Raw genomic sequence first — 26,203 nt, 5'->3', positions numbered from 1 at the left:
TTGCTGCACAAAAATTGTTAAGAGTTCTCTTTCACTTTGGCAACCTGGAATCAAAGAACTGCCAGGTAAGTGCTGGGGGTCCAACGAGTGGGTCCAGTGAGTTAGGCAACCAGTACAGACTGTGACAGCTCATATCTTCCTATTAAACAAATCGAACTCTCCATTTTATTTCTACAAAGTCTCTCCCTGTCTGTTTTGCAAATATGCCTATTTCCCAGCAGTCCAATCCTCTGTGATTGCCCCAGGACTTGGAGTTCTGCTTTTCCTGGTTTGTTCAAGTGGCACCACTTTCAAGCATGTCCCAGCTTTGTTCAGGGCACAGAGACACACACTCACACCAGGCACGGCTCTCCAGCACATCAGCCGCTGCTCACCAGTTTTCTGTCATGAAAACATCATTGTATTTAGATGCAAAAGTCATACTCTTCATTGTTGCAGATGGCACAAGGTAATTTTGTATGAATGGTCTCCTGAGGAAATAAAATTTTATTTCAGTGTGAGTGATATTAAAATGTACCACACTGGGACACTAATATGCATATTAATAATGTATGTGCTATATAGAAGCCCAGGCAAAATGAGCAAGAAGGACCCTTGTGGTTATGCAGTCTATTTCTCTGTCCCAAGCCAGAATTATCTGTATTTATCATATCTGAAAGCTATTTGCCCTGTCTAACCTCTACTGGAGGCTTCACGGTTGCTGCACGCAATTTTTTTCCTGTGTTTACTGATCTTTCCACCAGAAAGCTCATGATTTCCTCAACCACCATGAATACAATGAATGAATGTAGTAAAAGCACAACATGCAGGCAAGAACAAACCTAGGAGCACAAATGCAGGAGTCCTGGAAGTCTAAGGGAAGTCCTACTTAACTTGAGCGTTTATTTAGTTCAGGTTGACTACAGTAGGGTATTGTCTACCATCAGGTGAAGAACAACGGTCCTTTCAGCATGCTTGAGAGTGCAGACAAGATACAATTCCTCAGTATCAGAAAAGATAACTAGCAAAGGGTCAATGTAAAAATGCAGTTCATTGCAATGAAAGAGAGAGGCAGAATAAGTGAGAGTAGCCTCTTATACTAGTGATAAGGATTGGTCCAGGCTTACTTTTTAACTGTGTCAAAGAGTAACTGCTCTTGATTTTTATTGTTAATGCTGTCATTGCAATAACATGCTAGAAATAAACTGCTTTATTTATTTATTGGTAAGGAAAGAGATTTACCTGCCACGTGATATACTGCTGTTTTCATGCCAGTACAAAGACTGCATCAGAAATCCCAGCCATCTGATTAATATCTGGAATTAGAGGAAAGGCACCTAATGGAAACTTGTTTCTTGACTTTCTGTCCTAGGAGAAGTGCTGTAAAGTGCATGACATCCTGATTTTATTTTAAATACTTTTATTTGAAAATGAAAGCACTCCAATGGCTGTGGTCCAGTTCCCCAGAAAAGAGGGCCCGTGGCAGAGTGTCCATTGCTGGCACAGGCAGCCCTGCTCTGCCACCTCCCTGGGAAGGAAAGCAGAGAGGCCAAAGCTGTTGATCTGACTAAGCAGCTTGACATAGTTTTTCCAGCCCTAATCTGGCAAACGTGCCTCTAAATGTTTGATGAGACAGAATAGAGAAGAATACATTGTCCTGTGCGAAGATGGCTTAATATATACTTTTTTCAGCCAAAACTTCCCATTTCAACAAAGGAAATCAGAGGAAGCCCAGGGAGGACCATGTGAAAACAGAATTCACCCACGGGCCCAACTCAGTAAAAAGGCTTTTGGTGCAACCAGACAACTCAGCCCACTTCCCAGCACCTCATCTAGCAGCGGGCCTCAAATGCCTTTCACTGCCATAATTCTCTTAGATTTCCAAGGCATAAACCACCAGGTCTCATTTGCACAATCTGCCATTTCCTCTTTGCATTAAAACTCTGAGCTGCCCTCGTCAGGTCAGCACTGCAGTATCACCCTCTCCAGAAGGACTTCGGTCATATATATAACTGAATTAATATTCACTTCATCCCGTATGTCGCAAAGTTTACAATTTAAAATACCAAATACCAGCTTGGTGGCTCCAGCAAATCCTAGGAAGCATCGCCAGAATCTCTGTAGCTCCTAACCACCTTGCTCTGGGCCCCCCAGGTACAGCAGTGCTCCTAGGGCGCATCTCCGCCTGTGAGCTGCCCCGTCGCACGTTACAGACTGATGGCCCCAGTCAGAGCGCCAGGGTTAACAGACCATAGTTTCCATTAGTTCAACTTCATGATTTATTGATGCAGCCTAATGAAAAGGAAAGCTGCAGAAACACATTTTATTGTTGACTCAAAAGAGAAATCAATACGTTCGTATATATTAGAGGGAGTAATCTCCATTAAAAAGCAAAGGGGTGAGACAACTATGTTCTTCATACTTGCTAGGACCCCACGGCTTTTAACATGTGTAAGTTTCTGCCTTAAGCCTCTCCCTCAAAAGCTGATGGGCTCACACAAGTGATCAGCCCCATCCACCTGCCCTTACTGACCCGTGGAAACCCACAGCTGATTTCCAGACCCTGCTGGGGAGGCACCTTCCCCAAAAATACCTGGAGGAACTGCCAGGAAGAGGAAGATTCATAAAGATTTTTTTTCCTGTGAATGGTCCAGAGTGATCAGAAGATATAGTGAGATTCAATTTGACCATACTGGCACAGTACATGCTTGCATTTGCTCACTGAAGAAAATAAAATTACATTGATGGGGCTTGTGGTTCCTCTGAATGCCAGGAAATTGAATGGGGCCAGTTCAGATCAAATGAATGATTTTAAGTGCAGTGCTTTGTGCAGGTGTCCTTGTTAAAAAAAAAAAAACAAAAACCAAAACAAAAAAACCCGCCAAACCAAAAGAAACATTGTGAGTCATTAACAGCCTCTTTGTCTCGTGATCGCTTGTGGTTTATTTTACTGAATGAAAATTTATTGGGACATCACTACAAGCAATTTCACTGTTCTCCTTCAGGAACCAAAAAATACGAAGCATTAAACTGGTGCGAGCAAAAAATCCACCAGAGAAGGCAGCAGACATCATAGAGTCCAAAACTGGCACATACCACCCTGGCTTCAGGAGGCCAGGGAGTGCAGATTTGCATGGTTGCAGTCTCCCTCAAACTGCTGTTCATTATAAAGCCTTTTTCTACGGCAAAATCCACCAAAAGAAGTGAACTGTGATGTTTGCTGCAGTAGCTACATGAGAAAATGGTATATTTTCTTAATGAAAACAAGAAACTCTCAAACAGCTCTGGTCACACGTTGCGTTTTGCACCTTCAACGGCTGTGGCTGCAGGACTACAGGACTAATAGTAAGTGTGGTGGAGACAGGAACATTGAGAAAAAGCACTTACCTAATACCAGCAGCAAAATCACCAGCAGACTCACTGCCAAGCTCATGATGAGCTGGAAGCCCCAATGCTACAAAGGTGTAAGCACAACTGCCGTTTCTCATGGTACGTGATCTACGAAGTATCATGGCAGCCCTGAAAAGATAAGAAGTAGGAATGTCTTAACTAAGGAATGCAAAGTGTTAAGAGAAGACTTGAAGAAGGCAGGTCTACCTACCATGTCAAAGCAATATTTGTACATTTGCTAATATCTCAGAGAAAAAACTCTGGGGAGGAAAATCTTCTGTAGTCAGGTAGCTGCTCCAGGGAACCTGGAGTACAAACATGGACTGACGATCACAGCAGAGGGCAGGATCCTTAGCACCACTTTGAGCTGTGGAAATAGTTACTAGAATCTGGCCTCAACTCCTGCTTACCTTATAGCTTGTGGTACTTGGGAAGAAAATCCTGAAAAACTTGTTAAAACCAGGGACAACTAACTGCAGATGATGTGCTTTGTTTCCTTTGATCTGTCTTTAGCTTTGGTTCCTATATGCCAATGAAATTTTTAAGCCTCTACTTTGATAAAACACACCAGATTACCCTTACACTCACTGGTGCACTGACAAAGCAGCTGCAGAACTACAAGGTGTGCACTGGCTTGTCGGACAAGGCCAAGGCTCACAAAGATCCTCCTGCTTGGGATGCCGGGCATACCCACAGTGCCTGTTGAAAACACGCCAGGACCACATCTGCTGTCAATATGGGGTCACTCATGGCAAGCAGCCTGCCCAGGAGTGAGGATTTGTACTTCTGAGTCAGAACTCGCCTGCCTCCACTGCCCTGCTGAAGCACTTTTTGGTTTAGTGTTAACTGCCTCTAAACTCTTATCAGGGTCTCTTTCACCCACTAGTACATGCTGCCTTGGCAAATAAGCTCTGGTGACATCTTTGCTGCGTGTTTGGCCCCAAGTGCAGCTGTGCTATTCACAAGCTAAACCACAAGATGCTGCAGCACCGCCCTTCATACAAAAAGGAGGTAAACTCATGTGGTTACACTCATAGCTCAACCTGCAGAGTAGACATCACTAAGTATATAAACACATTTTTCATTATATACCCTGTATAAAAAGATCTAATTGAATGTGCTTTATCTGAAATCAGTTTTTACTCCCTCTCTGCAAACTCAGTGGAAGTCAAGATAAGCCCATCTGTTTTAATCCCCAAGACTAATGCTGCTTCCTCTCTTTCATTAACATGAGTTTATCCTGCTCTCCCTTGAATGGGAAACGCAGCAACCTTGAAGTTTGATTAGTGGTAATCAGAAAACATCTATACCTGCATGTAGGCAGCGGGAGGCTTTTCAGTTAAAAATGGATTTTGAGAACATAATGTCTCTGTCTTGAAAGGACAAATGCATCTTTCAAGGAATACCAGCTATAACATGCATTTATGTATTGTGTCCCTTCAAGTATAGTAATGCTATCAGAGAATAAAGTAACTTAATTGTTGAAGGGATTAATTTCTGCCCTTTGGAACTAAATATATTCAATATCACTGAAGAAGTACTGGAGAGTTTTTCAAAGGTTGGATGATAGAACAACCAGTGTTTACCATCTGTACAAAAACAGGGCCCTTTTTTCTTGCTCAGTTTAGGTTTAAAACACAGGTCCAAGACCTGTGGTGCGGGCACCTGCACCCGACACAAAAGCAGCCCAGAAAATTCTGAAGCAGGGCTGTGCATGGAGGAGCAGGATGATTAGTTCTGAAGAAAGCAGAACGGCAAGGAAGCGGTGCCTAACTGAGATAAGTTATTTATATTAATTCCGTTTCCAAGTCTTTAATGCCTGTTGAAATAAAACATTTGGAAGAAAAATCCTCGCTGATGGTTTAACTTTCTCACCTTTCGGTTAATTTCTAAAGATGTTTTTGCTCCTCGTTTGTCAAGTTCTCAGTAAAGTCAGAGGAAGGCAAGATTTAATATTCTGTTGCACTTAAATGTAAACTGCAAGCAGAATTATAAACAACATCTACAGGCCTCTTGCATATGCTATAAAAAGCTCAGAAAAGTACATCTATGCACTTCTTTTTCCTTTTCATACTGTCTTGCATCTTTCTGCTTCTATTACCCTAAATAGAAAGATAATAGTATTAATCTATTCCCTGGGGCTCTTGTGAAGATTCATCAGTTAATATTTATGCAGCAAAATGGAGTAAGTGCTGTATAAGTGCTAAGCATAATTGTTGTTCTCTCTCTCTTCATTAGTACATCATGTACATACCAAACAGACCAGATAAGCAGAGAAATTAACTGTCCTCGATGTAAAACAACTGAGAAAGGTAACATGACTGGTACAGAGCCACTAATTACAAACGTTTGCTAGGGGTTATGTCTGTATCTAAGAAAATGACCCACTAAGTTTCAAAGAATTAAATATATTTCTTTACTTATTTGAGCAAGTTCTGTCTGCAGCAAAGAAGCTCTGAGAATATGTCCAAATTAAATATGCTGCACATTTCCATGTGAGTTGTGCTTTGGAAACCACACATATAGTAAGAAGCCCAGGAAATAAATGAGATCTGCAAAGATTCACTCAGAAGGTTTCCAGATTTTAGAATGCAAAACCTACTTGCTGCTTCAGTTGAATTCCTGTTTCAGAAGCTGCTGTGGGAGAGGACAGCCATGGAGGAGTTGGAGGGACAGCTCTGCTCTAGAGCTTTGTGCCGGGAAACACTCTGTGCTGGAAGAGGAAAAATGGTGGGAAGAAAAGTTAAAACCAGAACAAAGACAAATTTCAGAAAAGATGCCTGGCGGATGCCATCGTAGCTGTGGGTGTAAGAGCAGAGGTGAGCAGCGGCGCACCCTTTTCAGTCAGGTGAGCCCTCCACCTCCCAGGCTCACACCAGCACGGAGCCGAGGTGTGCAGTGCCCATGGGACACAGCACCCATGGCATGTGGATCCCCTCACCCCACGGCTCCTGGCAAAAAGAGGAGGCCCAGGAGCCCCCTGCACCAGGAAACCCAATCTCTGCTCTCTCTATCCCACCTTCACCTAAATGCTGACTGCCCCCCTCCCTTTTTTTTCATTACCAACAAAAAACCCCTTGATTGGCCCAACTTCTACCCACAATGTGATCATGTTTCTCTTCAGGGTAGATCTGTAAAATGTAGTATGCTGATCTGGCAACGTTTTACACTTGAGCACACAAAGCCGGTGCAGTGCAAAGTACCTCTCTCAGCTTCAAGACACGCTCTGTCTTGGAGTTTTGTCCTGATCTGGAAAACTCTGAGTCCAATTTGCCTGCAGAAGCCCCTGCTCCTGCAACAGCTGAGGGAGAGCCATGCACCCTTCTCGAGCTAAACCGGAGCACGTTGCAGCAGTGCCAGGTGCTGCACAGCCCTCTTGGTTTGCAACTGCCTCCATCTTTGCAACTACTATAGTAACTAATCCCCATTTCCACAGGTTTTTGATGCAGGAATTGAGATTAGTCCCAGCATCACTGGGACTTTTCATTTGTCCATCTCAAAGCACAGCTGGTGGTTGTGTTTCTACACCTGTCCAGAATACCTTGGCCTTTGCTTTTGGAACAGCTTGCCTTCACTTAGGAATTTTTCATGATGCAGCACAGTATTATTTCCTAGATAAGGCTGGCATGAACAGCGCACAAATACTTAAGCTGAAGTGGTCTAACAGAAATAGGCTTTTTATGCTGTATCACAGTCTGACATAGAAAATTGCCGCATTTCTCTTATGAAAATGTTGCAGGGCTGCTGTCTGCTCAACCATGCATCAGTGCCCAGCTGGGTACATCAGCAAAGGTGCAAGGGAAAAAGGGAACTTCCAGAGGTTCTTGCAATCAAACCCCCTAGTTTGGGAAATCAAACACACATATGAGACTAAAACCAGGCTATGGAACCTGTTTTGCTTTTCTTTTCCAGGAGTAACAACTTCATAATAGCATCCTGCTGGACACAGCCTTCAGTTGAGGGGAGGTGACTTTTATTCCAGCTTATGCAGACAGGGAGTTGAAGCACCCTTCTATGGAAACCCCACAGCCATTTAAGAGCGGGTTTACTCAAGGGACTAATCCCCCCGTAACTGCTGGCTGGAGAGACTGAGCCCTCTGCACAAGCAGCTCTTCCCTGCATCTCTCTACATCACAACACCCTCCTGTCCCACTCTTCCAACCTCCAGCTAAAGCTGCTTCCTCCCAGGATGAACGTGCAGTGGATGACTTGAAAAATGGCAAAACTGAAGGACATCAAGGTGTACCAATTCTGTGGTGTTATGTGGATCAAGTTGCACCTCCCAAACAAACCGATTAAAAGTGTGCAACCATGGAAGGAATAAAGATTATGGAAGAAAATCAACTTCTCACAGCACCTGGAATTTAGGGATTTTGCCTTCCAGTTGGCCAAACTGGGCCCCTGTTTTACTAAGTTACAGTATTTTATTTAATACTGTAGTAAAGCCTAAGACTCCTTCTCACTCACTGTCAACCTATGGTTCTGGGTACTGCAGAGACTCAGTGAAGAGTTTGTCCTGCATAAAACATTTGCCCTTTGGGCATGCCAAGATGGGACATCTCAATGCTAAGGAAGGATCTATCAGTAAGAGAATGCTTGAAATGCGATGTACCTGTACATGCATACACCGGCTCTCCAGGAAGGTTTTAAATAATAGTGTTTCTCATGCACAGCATTCTCCAGCAGAAAGTTCCTTTTGTCCATTATCACAGATATAAAAATGGTCATTACATTAGGTAAGGGAAACAGGAAAGGGATGCAAAAGACTGTTTTCTGGCATAAATCAGCTCCCCAAAGGCAGTAACTTCTTCCAAGTAAGTCCCCCAGGACTCCTCTCTGAGGCAGTTCTGTTGGGGCTAATGGCACCTGCCTTCAGAGCCAGACTCCTGGAGAATATGAAGTACTGATCTCAGAGAGCACAGCCACTACTGTGTCCCTGCTGAGAAGCAGTAATGGCAAGCTCTCTGCTACAGCACTATGGTGTCTTAATTCTGCACTTAAAAATTATTAAAAACTCTGTAATGAGATTCCGTTTGGGGAAGTTTGGCTTTGTCTCTCCTCAGAATGCTCTGTGGAGCTGCCAGACAGCTGTGAGTGGTCAAACTGCTGAAAACCTGCCTGCTCCAAGCCAGCACTGGCAGGTAAGCAGTCCTAACGGGCAGGGTGCATGTCACTGGAGGAAGAAAAAGATCCTTCAGAGTATAAATTGTATTAAAGTGTGCCAAGGGAAATACAGGCTTTTCACGTTTGCAGAGGCCTGACAATCATGACGTGGCTTTGTTTCCCATATCTACTACAGATGTCTTATATGGTTCTTGGGGGTGTTGGTGGATGAGAAGTTCAACATGGCCCAGCAATGTGTGCTCACAGCCCAGCAAGGCAACCGTATCCTGGGCTGCATCACAAGTGTGGTAGTACCTCCCCTCTACTCCACTGACATGAGACCCCATCTGAAGTGCTGTGTTTGGTTCTGGGGCCCCCAACATAAGAGGGACATGGACCTGTTGGAGCGAGTCCAGAGAAGGGCCACGAAGATGATCAGAGGGCTGGAGCAGCTCTCCTGTGCAGCCAGGCTGAGAGAGTTGGGGTTGTTCAGCCTGGAGAAGAGAAGGCTCCAAGGACACCTTAGAGCAGCCACCCAGCACCTAAAGGGGGCTACAAGAAACCTGGAGAGGGACATTTTACAAGGGCATGTAGCGACAGAACAAGGGGAAACGGCTTCAAACTGAAAGAGGGGAGATTTAGATTAAAGAAGAAATTGTTTACTGTGAGGGTGGCAAGACATGGGCGAGAAGCTGTGGATGCATTAACTGCTCTCTCCCTCACACTGATACTCTCGCTGCTTCCTCCTGCATGCAATTTTCCTGTTACACAACACCAGGATTTTGGATTATAACAGAACTGCATCATCTGTGAGGAGATGCTGGACTTCAAAGCAGAAGTGGACATGCCCTTCAGAGCAATAAGGTTTTACAGTGATAACCTGTTCCATTAGCTCAGATTTCATCGCAATGCGATTACCCTTGTTCACGAAGCTGCCTGTTTTAGATTAGGCTTTATGTTAAACCCATGACCACTTCCGTTCTGGAGCTTTAGAAAATAATTTGCATGCTTCAGATTGTGAATTATTGAAGACAAATTGATAGTTTAAGTAAGGGTCCATAAACTATTTTATACAGTGGATGCTGATCCCCCCACCTCATTCCAGTCCAGTCTCTGACCTAAGGTAATCTGGCTCCCAGACTGTGCTTCAAGTCAGAATTCAGCCTTCAGAAAAGACAAACTCAATGCATTGTAAATGTAAGAGTCAAATCTGGCTGGGGAGAAAGCTCATGCCAGCTACCAATCTTTAATTCTGTGATATTACTAGCCTGTGTCCTACAAAATCCAAGCCAGATGTGTTTATTAATAACAAAGATTTTCTCTCGAGGAATATCTGGCTACCTGATGGAGTCTAATTAACCCTGACACAGACAGCTGCCATAAAGAGCATTGAACCATTTCTTGTTCTCATCATTTGCATTTCAGGAATGTCCTAAAGGAAGAGGAGGAAGGATTCACGGCAAATGCTGTCCATTAATTTGCCTGATCTTTTCCTTTCAAGAGAAATAATCACCAACAAGCAGCAGTGAAAACTGCAGATGGCAAGTGAGAATAAGTATAACGTGCAGCTATAAAATAAAATGTCCATTTGCCACAGACAAGAGCTAGTAAAAGAAACTCAGTGAAGCAGGCCAGTTTCGCCCAAAGGTTTTGTTCTGATCAATATGGTCAGAATCTGACTGTCAGGAGACAAAATGTTCGCTTTTTGAGCAGGCCATTACATTGCTTTTTACACACTTTACATTTCAGAACAATTCCTTAAAGCAGATGTTGTTTTCTGGCTGCTTTGAACACTTCTGGGGTGTTAAAAACATTTCCAGGTATGATGAGAGACACTTCATAGGTAAAGGATAATAGCAATTCTTAAAAAGCAAGTTTGTCTTGACTTTTCATGTTCCTAGTAAAGTAACTGGTTTGGGCTTTGTTTGTTTGCTTTTAGTACAGGTTTCTGTAATGAAAAAATGGTTTAGTGCATTTCTTCCATTCAGACTAGGCAAAAAACAATTAATCAATGCAATGTCTGAATCACGTTCCACTAAAATAGCCATCTACAGTTTGTATGAACATTTCAACCTTTCTGAGCATGAAGCACCTCCTTATACAAGAGATTTTCATTATACTCTAACATGCAGTGATGCCATCCCACAGCTCTGCTGGGATGTCACAAACAGCTTGTAGTTTAAATGTTAAATGCCTCCCCCTGCTACTCTGTTAGAGATGCACCCATGTACCACAGCTACCTCCCTCCTGGCACCGCAAATGTTTGATAGCTTTGTTGGAGAACAGTAGGAGCAAGGAGAGCACCATGAGGCAGTTACCAGCAGCTTTCATGATGAGTAATTTTGGATCCTTGCTTACTCATATCAGTACCAATAGATGTTTGCTTGTTTGTTCTTCTGCTGATTTCAGTGATGTAGGATCATACAGTATATTTATCAAAGTGTGAGTTGATCTGCATTTTATCTTTTTCATAAACATCTGTGGGAACTGTGAGAGTTGGACAAAATCCTTACGCACCTCTCTGCTTTTCAGTGTTTACTTATTGTTAACGGTAAGCACACTGCAGTCTTACCATTTGGGGTTCATCTCACCTGCCTATAAATAATCTGAAAGGCAGGCCTCTGCTCCAAGATAGCCACCTGGGTCCCTTCCAACAGCAAATGGCAGGAACACATGTTGCTACAGGGTGAAATAGCTCTTCTGGGGCCGGGATGAATTGGCAAGTGCTGGTTGCTGTCTATCATTTCCATTGGCTACACCAGAAGTGTGGACAAATAGCTGAAACTTTTAGATAGTTAAAATAAGCCTAGACAAATCTACCCTTTGAAGCTGTATCTGTTTTACTTTGCTTTTAAAAGATCTGCTTGGTGTTACAATACATAAGCAAGATTCTTGCTTTCAGGACAAAGCCAGGAAGATTAAAGAAACTTCCTTCCCCCATTGGCACATTGTTACTCTTTCCTAGCCATCTACTACTATTTTTTTAACCTCCTTCCTGCAAAGCACCTGGTAGCAGGCACTCTGAAGTAGCTGCTGGATTGAAATGAACCTTTGCACAGGTTCAAGATGGAAATTCAGCCATTCTGAATTCAGCGATTTTGATGTTTTAAATTAATACTGAATCATGCAGAGGCACACTGCTGGAAATTTTACATTTATCTATTCCTTGCCCTTCCTCAGTTACTAGCCTGAAAGAACATCTTCTGATCCACCAGCCTACACTGCACGGAACCAGTGTGAAACTTGTGGGCTGTTTGTTCCCTTTACTGGCTTTTGCTTTTAAAAAGAGAAACGTATGCAACCCTCTTCTATCTAGTGCTCTGTTTTTGTGACGATCCATGCCAAACCTGAACTAGAACTGCAAACTCAAAGGGGGTCCTATCAATTAACATCATTGCTAACAATTAGGCAATGAAGGAGAAAAACCCTAGTCTTTTAAAAACAAGAGGCTAATTGTAGCAGTAGTTGTTAACTACAATTAATTTGCAGGACTCTCAGAGGAATCCATCATGGAAAGCCATATGTTACAATCCACATCTGATGCTGGGAGAGACGCTGCCTATTACACATAATTGCTGTGTTGTAACTATTTTGCTTTACAGCAGGGTTTGAGTTGGGCAATGGTTTGGGTGGGTTTTTTGCTAATGTAAACTTAAAACTAGGCTAGTTCATATTTTAAGGGGTTTTTTATCCTCGAATATTGTATGATTACCTCTTATTCTCTTGGAGGCAGACAGCACCTGTGCATGCCAGGGCTGTTCTCTGCTGGAGAGCAGTGACAGTCAAAACTGCTCAAGTGTTTTACTGGCTTCCCAGTGAACTGTGTGATTTAAAAAGTAATCCAAGAGGAATTACAGGGAATTAAAAGATCACTGAGGCTGACAGCTCCACCAGGCCAACTTGTGGAAATCATTACAAAAATCTGAATCAACAAGTCTATGGACAAACATGGTTGAGCAGGAGACTGTCAGTGTAGCCCTTGTACAGAGAAGTCTTCCCCCAGATCCGTGCAAGTTCCTGGGAGACAAACTGTGGCAAAGCATCTAGTAATCATCTTCTTACCCAGCCTCATGAGTAATGTGAAAAACAGTCCTGGGTCTGTGGTGGAGGGGAGGGAGGACACACTGCTGAAGTACTGTGACTGGTGCAAGCATCAGAAGTAAGAAGGTGGTAAGACAAGGGGACCCAGAAGGGACTGGGAGCAGGATTGTATAACAAAGTTAACACGTGGACATGATGAAATAATTAAAAGTCATTGAAATCATGCTAAAGAAACTGGAATAGTGAACTTGGTTCTTGAGCTTCCTAATGTGTTCTTAACTATCCCAGTATCACTGATACTCATATGCATAAAAGGATGCTTTTTTTATATAACAATAAATGATTTGTTAGCTAGCCTTCTCATCTGCTCCTTGGTAGTTTAGATTAATAGCATTTATGTCTTTTTTTTAAAGAAATAGTTATTGCATCTTTCCCATGGTGCCAAAAGAAAGATGCCTGTTGCTGTTCTTTATCCTAATACTATACTTTTTAAAAGTCTAAGCTGGTTTTTTTATTCACTTGAACAGAGAATATGAATAGCAAAAGTTAATTACATTTGCAGTGTATAAATAAAGATGACATCACTTTTGTGGTCTTGATATACATTTAGAGCATTTTTAAAATTCTCATATGCCCAAAATGTACATATACACATTGAGGATAAGTAGCTTGTTCAAAGGATAAACTACTTCATTATTATTTATACTGTTTGACTACTGAAATTATATGCTTTCTTCTCCTTCGATTAAGATTCTGGGTAATCTGAAAGGATCATAGCCAGATGTTAGTTCCTGTGGATGTAACTCACTAGTCATCCAGTTTTATAAGCAAGTTTCATGTGCCTTTTCCCTAGAGGATAAGAATTTTATGCCCAATGCTGAAGATGGTCGCATTTTTAGCATAACTTGCAACAGCTTGGTCTTATCATTGGAGGGTGCTGGTTCAGTCCCATAGGAGGACTGCACATGGTCCTTTAAATCATGTGGCAGATGCATTAAAATCCTACTAATTAGAGCTAATTTTAATAAATTCAGGAATAAAGTAGCCTACTCTCTGACTAGCCCTGCAATACTAGGTACAGTATCTTGCCAATTATTTGTGCTTCAAGTTCTTTATTTCATCTCAGTGATGCCGACCACAATGGCGATCGGACATCCCAGCAAACCTAGAGAATTTAGGCACCAAGAGCCAGTGGCCTGGTGTATTCGGGGAGGTAACTGGAGAGCAGCTGTCAGTGGTAAGCGTGTATGAGGTAATGGCAGTACCCAGGCTTTCAACTGGACGCCTTCTCTTACAATCCTTTGGCACATCAGAATGTGACCTTCTCAGCTTTTTCATCACCGGTAAAATGGAGAGGTGATACAATTTGTTAATTGTCTGGGAAGAGGAAAAAACCTAACATTGCTACAATTTTGTTGAACAATTTGGTTTTCATGATCTACATATCTGGTTGCTAATTAGTTCACATTCCCAGCTGTCCTTCACATCCCCCATGACTAACCTCACACTAATAATTCAGCATCTTTTAAAATTTTACTTGAATAAAGCAATTTTTTTTCTCAACTAATTCTGATTGCCTCTAATTTGGAAGCCAGATATGACTTAGCACATCACTAATATCCCTCAACACTCTTCAGTTTTCATTTGGCCACCAGGGAATTCTTTAGTGGCTGAGTGTCAGGTTTTAATTACATGGCTTTGTTGGAAAAGCTGTTTTATTTCAGTCCTTTACCCTTCTGAGCCACATAAACAAAACCATAAAACTGAACAGCTATTTGAAAAATGGGTATTGGAAGACAACATGCATACAACGGCAAGTTCACATACTTTTTGTATCACTTAAAAATCACATGGTGCCTGAACTTGCAGCATTGTACTGTCCAAAATCACAAAACCATTAGGACTGTATTCCTGAGTTGTGCTGAGGGATTTTTCTCCCTCAGTTGTGCTGAGGATCAGTTTCTCTGATAATTGGCATGTATAATTAGGTTATATTTTATTTAAAGAAAGCACCTAGCAAGATGAATTCTGACTCAAATCACATTAATTCACATTAAGCAGGACATTTAATCACATTTAGATATCTGGAGATGCAGCAAAGTGCTTAATTCACATGGTTTGCTGGAGAAGTAGGCTACAGTCTGTTTCATAAACCTAACTTCAACTTCCTTAAGACTGGTCCATCTTTCTTTTCTCTAGCTCTCTCCACAGCTCTCCCAGCCTGTGTTTCAGGCTGGCTGTGAGCCATATGGCTACGAAGGCACAGTCCCGAAGCTGAGCAAATGCAGTTACCAGCAGAGAGTCAGGGCTTTGCTAACCCACTGTTTGGAGATGGTACTTTTCTAGCAAGCACGGGGTAAGATCATGTCTGCTCATAAAGGCAGACCGTTAGTTAGATACCAAGGTAATGTAAATTATTGCATTAGAGCGAAACAGAGATTAAAAGCAAATCTGGCTTTAACGCTCTGTTTATGTGTTGTGCTGCTCGGGGCTTGGCAAATGTTCTCAGCCAGCAAACTCATGGGGAATCTTCTTAATCTGGCTATCAGGCCCTGGACCACAAATCATTGTACTAGAAATAACTAGCAGTGAAAAATACCAACGTTATTTGACATTGTAGAGCTCTTTCTCCAGAGAAAATACAATCACTACAAGGGGGAAACACAGCTTACGGATTTGGGATGTACTTGTGTCATGGCAAACTGAACTTGGGCTACCAAGTACCTACGGAAGATTTTAGTGATCCAACTTAGTGGGAGCTCCTTGTCATCTCCTTAGCCTGCTGTGCTGACTCCAGCCTCCAGCTATGGATTGTACTTCCCTGGAGTCCCTGAAGAACACTTCTGAATGTGGAAGCTAGGTGAGAAACAGGGCATCAGTTCTTACTGATCTTTCATCTACACTTTCATCCCAGCTAGATGAAAGCATCTCTTGCTAGCAGTACCCCTGGGTATTTTCCAGTGCTGGTTTTCACTGGAGAGCACAAACAGAATAGAAAATGCCATCCATCTTTCCTATTACAAAGCAAGGACAGAATGTTTTTCAGTTTACTTATGTGAACAGCACAGCACCCTGGTAATTAGTAGTTTGGGGATTTCTCATTCTGCCAGGTTTAATGAATATTAGCAATGTTGAGGAATACTGCTGTGAATAGCTGAACACTGCTTTAGTTGTTTATCAATGAAAATTTTCAATCTAGGTCAGGCACAAGTGGATTTAAAAAAAAACAGTTTATGAAGCAGTACCGGGTAAAATACAAGCCTTCCTTAAAAACCAAAAGGAACATAGGGGAAAGCTATTATACACAGAATTAAATTAAATAATTTGATCTTTAGACATAATTTAATGCCTTTGTGAGGCATTCTATAACATTTTAGTACTGTTAATGCCACAGTATTTGATCAGTTTGCACAGTAACAATCATATGTTGACAGAGCAAACAATTTTGCCCTGTAATGTTTTCTCCTAATATTTTCTCCTAAATCTACATTCACATCTGCATTCTTTAAAGTCCTTAGATAGGAAAATAACAGAAACATAGTGGAGTATCTCAAGTGAAACCAAGCTGGTCCCAGTATTTACACAGCTTCAAGCTTTTTAAGCCAGGTGTTTTGCATTTTTGCCTACACCAAGTAGCAATCACAAATAAAAAGCAGCCCTAAGCCACCCCTAATAATACGACAAGATGCTTACAAAAATCATGATATTTTAAAATAACAGTTTATGTCTTTGAGGTTTGGCAGGGGGTAAGACTCTAGCATGCAGAATTGCAAGCCCTCCCCATGAAAAAGCAAGCAATATATTCTGTTTCGGTTTAGTGTTCAGAAAAATGTTCATTATTAAATCTGGGATTAAGGCCAGGTGTGGTCACAAATTTGGGAAGGTGAAGTAATTGTTACTTGCTGAAAATAATTGCTTTCTGTTATGATTACCATAGAAGTTAATGCAATTCCCTATAATATTCTTAGGAATAATAAAGTTATTAGAGGAGAACAGCAAACAAATACCTTTGTCTGCTCTAGAAAACAGATTAGTACCAAACCTGGTTTGTTATATGTCCAGCAGGAGAGCTACATTGTCCTTAGCACTTCACTTTCTTGCTTGTGAATGCTTGGCTTAGTCAAAGTTATGGGAGACAATTAGGTTGTTGTCACTTAGCAACCCTAATTGGGTCCAGGAGCAAAGCACTTTGGAGCAGACAGTACTTGACTACTAAACATTACCACTACTGCATACCTAGGTCCACCCACTTCTGTTTAAAAAAGACTGGGGCACAGAAGAACAAAGTACCTTTTAAAAGCGTTCACATTCCATTTTTCAAGCTACTAGTGGAGCTTTATCCTCCCCTGATTTCCCACCACCACATCACCCACACAGATGAGCTTTTGAAGAAATGTGCATATGAGGACAGCATCAGGCCCCTTCTGCTTACAGCTGTGACCTGACAAAAGCACTGTTGAATCACAGAGACAAAGTGGGAAGCTCAGGGCCACGCAGCATTGCCCAAGAGTGAGTAAGTGTGTATTTTCCTAGGAGTTTAAACACAGTCTCAAAAAATGTCTGACAATGTAACAGGAGCTCCCAATGGCAGCAGCAGCCCAGTGTGGCTGGTCTCAGAGCACTAACAGATGAGGACGCTTTTGCCCTGATATTCTAGCATCCAGCTAAACCTTTCAGTTCTGGAAGACCGAATAGATGTAGCTGAAAATACCAGTAAGCAAGAATTTCTCGTTACTTTTTGCTGCTGAAAACTGCTATGGAAAACAGAGGAAATTAATTTGGCTGGGGCATGCGATGCTTGCCTGGTAGTCCTAAGTATTCTGTTCAGCCTCAGTACACAGAAAAGAAAAATGTCTGCATATATTCAGTGAGGGTTCAGTCCTCTGCTTGTCACACTAGGCAGCAAGTCTGTGACTGGCTGGAGCATGCTGCGGCTGCTTGGGGAAGAACAGCTCTCTCTTGCCACACCACCTTGCCTGATCTCTGGCACCAGTGACCTGCTTACTGACCATTCCCCGGAGGTCCAGCTTTACAAAGATCATCTGCCAGTGATGCAGGTACGCAGCAAAAAGGGAGTCAACAGATACAAAATGGAACCTGCAGCTACAGGGCCTTGGCAGCTGAAGAGCAATTGCCTCCCCTCAAAACAGCTAAAGGCAGTAAGTGGACAGGATCCATAGGAAAATCCATTCTTTCCATTGTGATAGCAATATCACAGAAGTCTACATTTACTTGAATCCCTCATTGCACTATTTCTAACTCTGTCCAGCCAAGTTCCTGGTTACCTACCAGCTACATGTATGTTGTGTGTATTTTAATTCTTTACTACCCATCCACAGCTATTGTACCAAGCTGCCCTGTGCTGCTGGGGATCCTCCTCCACGCTGAGAGGCCTCTGCACTTCCATTAGCCATAGCCATGAAGCTCAGCATCTCCTTATGGAGCTAAGCATTCCTAAGTGTGGGAAAGGGCACAGAATCAACATAGCAGAAGTCTAAGAAATGCTTACAGCACTCTTAGGCTTCAGAATACGATGTTTAGAGCTCCTGGGAACTGCAGTCACAGCAGCAGCAGTGAGGTGAGAAGTGATCAACTTGATGTAAACAAGTGATATTCTGTAAAAATGCTAACACCGAGAGCTAGTGGCTACTTAGGGTTTCAAGGTTTCTATGTCTCAAGTTCTTGTGTTTTGAAGATGAAACTAGTACAAGATCCAACAACATTTTTGGTATATTCACATGTATTAATTATATTCTATAGAGAAATAAGATGACATTTAACTGCTTCTAATAATGTAACTGCACAATGAAACTATTCTATTTCCTTATGCTAAAATAAGAAACAAGGATTGTGATGATATTTTTGCTTTATTACGAGATACTATTATTTTTAAACGTGTTGTTCCTATTAGCAGAAAATCATGGATAACCATTGATCTAATTCTCAAGCTCAGTTTATGCTTAACAGTATGTTAAGTCTGCTCCTTAACTGCCAGAGAAATGTAGGCTCCTGGGTATTTCCTTCCAGCTCCTTTCTTCAGCATTTACAGCATTCCTGCCTCCTAAAAGCTCGTTCTATAAAAGGATGTTATGTGTCTCTGATACTGTGGGATCCTATTCTTCCCAGTCATTAGACTGGAAAACCTGTGTGTCATGCAAACATTTGCTAAAATATTCATATTCCAAACTGGCTTCAAGACGTATCTTAAAAAACTCAGAAGAGCCTAGATTCTGGAAGTTACCAGGGTTTAGTCCAATATTTTCCAGTCAAACCCCAGAGTTCTGGGTACTGAACTGAACATAAGTGTTCCTGAAAGAGAAGAAAAATTAGAAAAGTGTAAATGAAGAGGAGGTATGAGACAGAAGCCAAAACTCCCAATACTTTTCCCTGAATCATCTTATGCTGTGAGACACAAAATCTGCACAAACACTGTTCCCTCCTTAGGCAGAAACAAGGAAGAATTTGAAATCTGTAAGGCTAAAACTAACTTTCCCAAATCTTTCTCTTACATTTCTGTTGCCACATTAGACACTAGGAAAAGTACAGAAGTGTGTGAACGTTTGGATGTGAACACCTGACAATGTGTCATGCTGTCATGTGATCTGCCATTAAAAGCAAGTCACACGGGTGACTGTAATGCAAGCATTGTTGAGTACGATAGTGTGAGCTTTGGCAGTTGCAGGATAACAAGAAAGCAACCTGCGCTGAATTCTTCTACTACAGCGGCACATCTGCATCCCCTCTTGATCAGTAAGTCCTGGGTGGAGACTCTTTTTGCTTCACCTGGTCTTTCTTTTCTTCTTTCTTTCTGTGCTTTTCAAATAGCACTTGAAAACTGATGGTGTACCTGGCTGGTATAGTGCCTCACAACTTTGTCTCAGGCAAGCCTGAGCAACAGAATGTTTTGCAGATTATGACAGAGCTGGACCTGGCTGTCTACTGCTCAGTGTCCTTGACAGGACATACCGACACAATGTAACAGACTTTATCCCTAGTGTAAATAACCAGACAGACCAATGCCTTCCACAGGCTTTCTATTATCTGATATATGCTGTAGAAAGATTCCTTTCTGACTCCATCCTTTCCTACTGTGCATGCCTGTTACTCCTCTACTTCCCTTTTCCTGTATGTTACTGTGTGGGATTAGCAACGGATGCTGAGCACTGTTCAGATACAGCCCGATGATCTGCCAGTGAATTCCTTCTATGGGTGTTTGAATTCCCTGAGTGTAACTTCCAGATTTAACTTCGTCCCATTATATCACTGAAACAGAGTTCTGCACTTTCATTATTCTCTGTCCTGGAGTATTTTATACTTCCTCATACTATTACAAAAAGACATGCAAGCAGCTGCACAAAGCATCATGTTCTGTGATGATTTTATTTTTGGCTGACCAATAATTAAGTTACCTGGCAAGTTAAAGTATTATTCCACATACTCTGTCTAACACTACAGAGTGACTGCTCAATACAACCACTTCTTTTTTATTATTATTTAAGATATTGTGGTATTCTGAAGAAGTCAGAAATTTACTTTATAGAAATGTTACTGCTACCACTGAGGACTCTTCAGCTCCTCGTATCACTTACTGTTGCCAAGATGATAAATATGAAACATTGTCTGCTGATAACTTGCAAGGAACATTATTTTCCTCAAGCAGAACAAGCTCTCCAGTTGTAATGTACTGGAGGGATCTTTATTCCAACTGCCACTCATTAATGTGCAACTCAACAGCAAAGTGAAGAATCAAAGCCAAAACCACAAACCCAAAACCTCCTCAAAATTTGAAGGAAATCACTTGCATGTTACTCACTACTAAGGCTGGCATAGGTATGCTCCAACTTTATGGTCTTCCTGTTTTTTTCTCCACAGAGCAGATGACATTTATGCAAAAGGTATTTTCCACGACTGGGTGCTTTAAATCCATAAACTGAAGAAAGAATAATAAGAGACAATGGTGAATCATGACTTCTGAATGAAAAGTGGAATCAGAGGGAAAGGGGATGGAAGAAATCAGAGACTTCCCCCCCGAGTCCCAGAATGCCAGCCCCATCCTCTTCCACCTCCCTTTCATCACCCTCTCCACCGCCCAGGCCAAATTTCTGTCAATAATTAACACAAATTTTCACTCTGTTTTCCCATGAGTGACCTAGACTCCCTCCCCCACAAATGATCTGATCACTCCATCTTCAAAAAATGCAGTTAATACACCTGAAAATAGTCCATGATCATCTGCTACACGGTGTGCGCCAGCATGGTTCCTCTCTATAGGCCCTTCCTGGGTGGGTGCATTCCCAAGTATCTGGCTTCTTCCAAGCTCCAAGGTCTGCCAAGGCAGTGAGTATATCTCAGCTGGCCAAACACCAGGCCACGCCACTCAGACTCCTGGTTGCTTGAAGGTTTACAGCTACTTATTCTCCTTATAGTCTCATTCTTTCTACTTATTGCCTTAATTGCATTATTAATTGCCTTATTGCATTGGAGGTGGGGCTGTGATGCATATTTGGGATTCATATTCACATCTGAGAGGGAAAGGCTTCTATATCCGAAGTGGTAGTTTAACTCCATACGTGGCAGGTTAAGCTTTGAGAGAGGATTTGGTGTACAGTGAGAATTTCTTCCAGTCCCAGGTTTGCTGCTATTGAAAGGGACAGACATGCTTTGGTCTGCATTATGAGCAATTACTCTGCATCAGATGAAGTAAAAAAATGTTAGACAATTAAATAGGGTGGGGATTTTTAAGAATGAAGTCTTCACATTCTCAGACCAAACTCTCAGATTTCTTACCCAGAAAGAAATGAGATGACAAATGCAAGTTGCGCATACCATTTTTGTCTCTAATACAAAATGAACATCATTATTGTGTTGCCTTAGGCACATTTACCTCCACATTTTCTCAGTATGAATGCAGCTTAGATACAGGCAATGCTATGCAGGAGGTAGCATGCTACTTCTTGCTGACTGCTCTTTAGATCTCCATCCTGGAAAGGGCTCAGTGCTCTCGTTTCCATCTAGTTAATGAGAAGTGAAGTCACTTAACACGTTAAGAGACACTGCCTTCCAAACTCTGCTATAAAATCAGCCTGAGTGAATTCTGGCATTTTTTCTCCATCTAACCAAAATTAAAAAAATATTGCCAGGACACAATTGAAACTCAAGAGCTGCCAGAAGGAAGTTTGAGTGGGTCTTATCCTGCCAGGGGCTGGGTTCAAAGCCTGGCACTTGTGGGATAAGAATTGGATACTCCCAGCAGTGGTTACGTCTATTCCCTCAGTTCCAGCACAAACCCAGGCATTTCCTTTCCATCTGTGCCCCTGACAGACCCACTTACACTGTAGTCATCAACATGGCCATAGTGTGCAGTTGTCAGACTCTGAGACTTGAAACAGTGGACAGGTGGACTGGGCTCAATTTTTCGTGATGCTGGTATCAAACAAGTGTCACACTGCTCCCACATTCTGCAGCTCTATTAAAGCTTTTGAAGAAGGGGTCAGTAGACATTCAGAGGACTGTAGGTTTCTTTCTTATTAGCTTCTTTCTTCCTAGCCAATCCCACTGGAGAGGACTGGGATCATCCATGATAAACCCCAAAGCCTATAACAGGGATGCAGTGCACTTCCTAGGACCTTCTCCATCTTGCAGAATTACTTTATAGCATACAGGATTCCCTTTTCGAGCATACCTCTCTCCTGGGACCCAACAACTGCAGATGAGGGAGCCAATTCTGCTCTGCTGCTTTGCTGGGAAGAGAGGGGGATGTGATGGGGAAGAGAAGTGCTGTTTCTCCCCAGCCCCTCCATATGGGGCACCATCACAGCACTGGGGAGAAAAAAGGAATGAATGAAAGCCAAGGCACAGCAAGACCAAGGCAAACCACACCGACAGCCCCAAATGGAGCACAAGATTAGGATCAGGATCTGGATATGATAGTGTATATATCTTTAAAATCACAGTCCTACCACAGTACTGTTGTACCAGCTTTATCAGCAGCCTGTGCTCACACTCAGTAAGTTCATCCTCAGGTACAGAGGTAAGGATCTGTAGGATGTGTATACCACTTCAAAATATTTAACCAGACCTCATGACCTTTGCTTTCCCATCTCCTGCTTTCCCATGGCAATGGAGAAAATAAAAAATAGAAAATATTGACAAATTACAGAATCTAGTAACTTGCCCTTTAAAAGAATCATATTACTCAGACCTGATCTGTACATGTAGGCATTAGAGCCAGTAACTTTAGCAATTGATTTCCCAAACTGTTACTATTTTTTAAAAACAATGTATTGCATGAATACCAAATGTATTTCTTAGAATTACTTAGTGTCTCCCACTAACTGTGGAGAGATCTGAATTTGTTGCCTTGGTCATTAATAAAGCTATTTCCCTGGAAGCATCTAGCTTTTCATTCAATATGAAGTACTCAGATATGACCTCATCTGACATTAAAGTCACTGCACCTTGTCTCTTAGCACCATAAAAATAAGGAATAAGGTAATTATCTCTACTTTAAAATGCAAAGAAAAATGATGCAGCTGCAATATTGTCTCCTCTGTAGAAAGGATTTTGGGGTGACTGATCTTTTTTAAGGACAGCAAAATGCGGAACAATACTGCATTGAAAAAATAGCAAGCTTCTTTACCTTTTCAAAAATCCAAATGCATGAATTCTGGTTCTTCCTTTCCCTCCCCTCACTTTTTTTGCACTTAAAAGATTTCTTTAGCAAAACCAGCAACAGACTGAAGGGTGCAACCAGACTATAAAGCTCAGATGGAGTGAAAAATTGAATTCTGAAACTTTGCAAACAAGTTGCTCCGAGTCAGTTTTCCCACAGCTGAATCTATGCTCCTGTCTGTTCTCATTTCCCACAGGTAGTTACAGCACTGGCAATTTGAAGTATTTCATAAATAATTTGCTGGTAGCTGGTATTCAGCATGTTGCTTTATTTTCTCTCCTATAATTGAGTTGTGCTGGTTTGACATTTTGATTCAGCATTACAAAAAAAAGCAGACTCAATTTACTGAAATTTCTGTGGTTGATGCATTTAGGAAAAAAATACTGATTCAATTTTGCCGTGCATTCATTAAGGGAAACATACCTTACATGTGTTCGCAGAACCAAGTAGTCACTCATCAGGAACAAGGGGAATATCTTGCTCTCCTCCCTGGAGTAGGTCACAACTTCAGATAAGGATAGTTCTGACCTGAGACCTGGTTTCCACAAGGTTCTTCTGGTTTCCCAGATGGATTCCAGTCCCATGGCTATTTGAAAGCCACATGCAGAGCCGTTTTTGTACTCGCTTGACCATACATGAACATCTGAAGGCTTTTCATCTGCTACACACTGTGTGAAAGAAGAGGGAGAACACAGAGCCAGAGGTAATGGCAAAAAGCCACGTCACTGCAAGGTGTTACCTGTGGAATCCAGGTTATCATATTAAACATGAGAATTGACAACATATAACGTTCATCAGCCAGCTACCTGCTCTCCCCTGCCACTTCCCTCTAACTCTAAGGGCAAACCCTGGGTTTTGCTTCTGCACACCCTTTTGGAATTGGTACAGATTTTGCCCGAATGAGGGCTCAGGAGGCTGTCCCATCAACACCTCCACACCCCTTGGCAGCAGTCCATCCACAGCCAACAAAAGCCTGAACTACTTATTTTTTCCTAAAACCTCCATGTGACACTGGCATAATGCTCAGCACAGGTGATGGAGCAAAGAAAAAAATCATGGTCCTTAACATCCTATTGCCACCAGCTTTCTTTTTAACAAATGGGAAAGGGAAGCTGTGGTTTCATAAGATACTCTTCAGCTAGAATTTCCTGAAACATCAACTGCAAAAAAAAAGTGCATACATGCAGCTCTTTCTACTTACACCGTTACCACTAACCAATTTCAACACTTTGTGTTGCTGTTGCCATCAAAATGTACTCTTATGTATATACAGCAAGGCTTTTCAGGCTCTTCAACAGTTTTTTTAGTGCTTTCTGTTGCCATCAAAATGTACTCTTCTGTATATAAAGCAAGGATCTTCAACAGTTTTTCCAAAGGATGTGGATTGGAAAAAGCATAGGAATAACAGAGAAGACTAAAAAGATGTTTTAAAGTAGCAAGTGTGTAACATACCTAAAATCCAAATTTTACCATATGTCAGAGGCTTATGGATTCAGAGATACTTGGATAGATTCTTCCCAAAGGCATTTATTTTATAAAAATGTGCCATATAGACATACACATATATATAAAAATCAATTATCTCTGCCTGTAGACCACATTCTCATGGTCACTAAAGGCACAACAGAATGACAGAAAAGGGATGCTAAATGCAATCCTGTTGACCAGTAGAAACCAGCACCCTGTTTGCAAAGTTCTGTTCTGGAAGTAAATGGTGGCAGGGAAATTAGACAGATCTTGCTGCTGGTGGTTGTTCAGATCAGGTTTTCAATTTTTTCAATTTCTCAGTGTAGCAGAGATCTCTTTTGAACCAGAAATAGTTTCATGTGGCTAGGAAGAGACTCTCCAAAAACTTGTCCATTACAGAATTTTTTCATCCTCTGCTTTTAATGCAATATATTAATGGAGCTTTATCCAACTATTCAGTATCACTTAAAATATGAAGTCTATTTAAACATTTTTTCTTAACTTTACAAACTTCTAAACAAATGGCTACAAAAAGAACAAGTAGATCTTCCATAGACACCTACTAATTGGCCACTTCTCTAACCTTATAGATATAATCACTTCTAAATCTATTCAACAAAATTTTAAATTCCTTACCCCAAATTAAGAGAGACAAGATTTCTGTGAGCTTCAGGCTAACAGATGAAAACTTAAAAGCTTCTCATTTGTGTTCCTAGAAAGTAGCTGAATCTATGCTTTTACTGCTTCATGTTTTTCAGAACTTGAAGGATAGAACAGTCGTGAGGATCTCTAGCATTTGTCATGGTAAAAAAAAAATGAAAACAGACATTATTTTCATTCAGTAAAACTGAGACTTTTCTTTGGTCTTTCTCCATAATTTGGAAATTGCAAAAGCCAAAGTTTTCAGGAATTATACTTGAATAAGGTGATAAATTATGAAAGTCATTAAGTACTTCACTGATACTGTGGAGCCATTGATAAGGTATTTTCTACTTAGACCCAAAGTGAGATTAAAGGTTACAAGCAAATTTAAATATCCAGAGAATTGTAGGGATGGGAAAGGTAGATCACTCTGAAGCAAGCTGCTACTTCTGCCAGCGTGACTCCAAAGAAAGATGCAGCCACTCCCAGACCTACCAGTGGGACCCAGCCAGCCTGGTCCCAGTGAAATCAATCAGGGACCACCGCTTGTGCTGCCTTGCTGGTATCTGTAAAAGCAGAGAGACAAAGCACACTTTCTATATCCCACAGCCCATGAGGCCTATTGCATACTATTACACAATGCTTCTACCACTTTTAATTTGCCCTTATGATTACAAAAATTCCTCAACTTTGAAAAACAATAAAAAATGCTCATAGCAACTCCTATGAGTTTTATTAGCTTCTGTATGGCTGATGATAGCACAACAGCCCTGACTTTGCTTTACAAGGCCATTTAAACAACTTAAGCTTAAAATGTTCCTAGGGCAAAAAATTAGGGCTATGCCTAACAAGTGCATTAAGCCATATTATGTTTATTAAACACAGGGAGCCACCCTTGTTGCAACTGCA

The 26,203-nt window shown here is 41.6% G+C and overlaps 1 long non-coding RNA gene across 1 annotated transcript; it reads right to left on the bottom strand.

Annotated features, from left to right (window-relative positions):
• Window positions 1–1,220: 1,220 nt before the first annotated feature.
• LOC114016181 (uncharacterized) lies at window positions 1,221–20,494 on the bottom strand. Its single transcript, XR_003560500.2, has 4 exons — window positions 20,327–20,494; window positions 5,972–6,082; window positions 3,367–3,498; window positions 1,221–1,295 (listed from the first exon to the last, which is right to left on the bottom strand). It is a non-coding gene; the product is annotated as an uncharacterized LOC114016181 (long non-coding RNA).
• Between the last annotated feature and the right edge of the window lie 5,709 nt (window positions 20,495–26,203).

Source organism: Falco cherrug, chromosome 12 (assembly GCF_023634085.1).
Source record: "Falco cherrug isolate bFalChe1 chromosome 12, bFalChe1.pri, whole genome shotgun sequence".
Taxonomy (NCBI): Eukaryota; Metazoa; Chordata; class Aves; order Falconiformes; family Falconidae; genus Falco; species Falco cherrug.
The sequence above is the reverse complement of the archived record's forward strand: the minus strand, read 5'-3'. Positions and strand labels throughout refer to the sequence as shown.